This window comes from Triticum aestivum, chromosome 2B (assembly GCF_018294505.1).
Source record: "Triticum aestivum cultivar Chinese Spring chromosome 2B, IWGSC CS RefSeq v2.1, whole genome shotgun sequence".
In the NCBI taxonomy this organism is placed as follows: domain Eukaryota; kingdom Viridiplantae; phylum Streptophyta; class Magnoliopsida; order Poales; family Poaceae; genus Triticum; species Triticum aestivum.
In genome coordinates this window covers 42,649,309-42,651,788 of record NC_057798.1, presented here as the reverse complement: position 1 = coordinate 42,651,788, position 2,480 = coordinate 42,649,309, and positions in this window count along the sequence as shown.

Genomic DNA, 2,480 nt, shown 5'->3' with positions numbered 1-2,480 from the left:
CATCTTGTTATCAGGTAGGGTATTTGGGAAGTCGCCATTTCCTTGCCCTTTCTCTCTTCTTTTTAATTGCCTCCCCTGCGACCATGGCCTTCTGCCGCCACCTCCCTTGCATAGCACTATATTTAGCCAATTTTTTGTGATATTGTGATGTTTACAAGAACGTTTTGTAAGATCTCTTATTTTGGTAATATTATTTGCTTGGCAATGACTACCATGGTGGCATTGTAAGCTAATGGGCAACAATTTTTTTTTCACAAATGCAGTTAGAGAAAGGTTCAGGAATCAGGAGTGGGTGAATTAGCACACTTATCCCAGCACTTTAGGTTACGATGTCCACTATTTGATGGAGCATGTAATTACCAGTGAATAGCATTGCTGGCTGGATTTAGTGAAGGGCATAACCTGAAGCATTTCTTGCACCTTGGCATTTCAGAAGTTGCATTCAGAAGATAACCTGGAAATTATGCTTGCCTTGCCAGGCCCTGTCCCAGGCAGCCCAAAGCCAAGATTGTTTAGTTGTTGAATGCTACTCCCTCCGTCCGGAATTACTTGTCATCAAAATGGAATTAGTTCAAGTATTTTCGGACGGAGGGAGTATGTAGAGGAGCAGTTCGGAAGATCTTTTGGGGGCAATGCTGGGAAATATCTTTCTCGCTGATCACTGCTAACAAAATTTACACTGCCAAGTCAATGTATAGAGCTATGGCTTAGAGGAGAGCTTCCAGCATGCATATGAAGATTTTGTGGAGGTCATGGGTTCAAGTCCTGGAAACAGCCTCTTACAGAAATGTAGGGAAAGGCTGCGTACTATAGACCCAAAGTGGTCGGACCCTTCCCTGGACCCTGCGCAAGCGGGAGCTACATGCACCAGGTTGCCCTTTTTTTTTTGTATTCCTGAAAAGTTAAAACAGGGTATTCAGGACAGGAGGTCCCTCCTTGCTAAGGGAGCAACTTCGAAAGAGAGAAGGTATAGGCAATGGGAGGGCTTTGCTCTGTTTTGGGCGATGTGGCGTACGTACTCGTAGCGACCTGAATTTTTGTTTTGTTTTGTTTTGAAGCCAAGCTTCTCTGCTAACTTGTTGACGTCAGCGAAAGAAGCCAGCAATACTGGATGCCATTTTTCTTCACTCGAGAGTGAAAGGGAGTTTGGTGTAGCTGCCCAAACGGCCCATAGGTACATATGTTGGTCTCGAGCATAAGTGACTTTATACTGCTACCCATAATATGTCCGAGTCTATTATGAACTAGGAGAGGAAAGAGCGATATGCCACGTCAGCAATAAACCTAAGAGGAGAAAAAATAAGGCCATAACCTCGTTGCTGTTGCAAAAACGTCCGAGAGGAAATTACTCCTTCCGCTGTTGGCTATTGATGCTACTGGTTGTTGCATGATCATTCACTTAATTTTCATGTCAATCTAGCTATTGGTTCAGAACAGAGACGGTTCAACTATCTGCAAGGACCTTGAACACTTTAGTCCACATAGAGGAGACACTACAAGTGACTGATGTCACTGGATCTATAAGTGAACATATGAGTTTGGTGTAGCTGCCCAAACGGCCCATAGGTACATATGTTGGTCTCGAGCATAAGTGACTTTATACTGCTACCCATAATATGTCCGAGTCTATTATGAACTAGGAGAGGAAAGAGCGATATGCCACGTCAGCAATAAACCTAAGAGGAGAAAAAATAAGGCCATAACCTCGTTGCTGTTGCAAAAACGTCCGAGAGGAAATTACTCCTTCCTCTGTTGGGGAGCTACTATTTGGCGCGTGAGGAGTTGGCGAACATGCCAGCGCGCACCCTCTCTCCTCCCGCGCGCCCCTATTGGGCCGGCCCATGAGCCGGGCTGGACGCCCCAGTTTTTTTATTTTTTCTTCTTTACAATTATTCCGAATTGAAAAAAAGTTCCTAATTTTTTAAAAAAGTGGATTTTCGATTTTTTCAATAAATCATAAGATGTTCCTTGTTTAAAAAATGTTCATGATTTAGAACAAAATGGCTGCGTATTTGAAAAAATGTTCGTGAATTCAAAAATATTCATGAATTTCACAAAAACCGTTCATTGATTCAAAAAATGTCCGTGGTTTCAAAAAATTGCGCGTTGATGTACGATATTTAAATTTGAGAACATTTTGAGAATCCGATGAACATTTTTTGAGTTTGATGAAAAAAAATTGTTTTTTTTGAAATTTTTTCAACTTATTTTAGAAGTTTCATGAACATGTTTAAAATATGACGAATTTTTTTAATTCAATGACCAAAAATTGATTTTAAGAAAATGTTCATCGATTTGATTTTTTTTCAATATTTTAGTAAAATACTCACAACTTTGGAAAAACCGAAAAATAATAATAAAAAAAGATAATAAAAAACAAAAATTAGAAGAGAAAGGAAAAGAAGAAGAAGAAGGAAAAAAAAGAAAAATCCGGGGAGTAAATATGGGCAGACCCACTTGCTCGCACGGGGGAGCAGGGG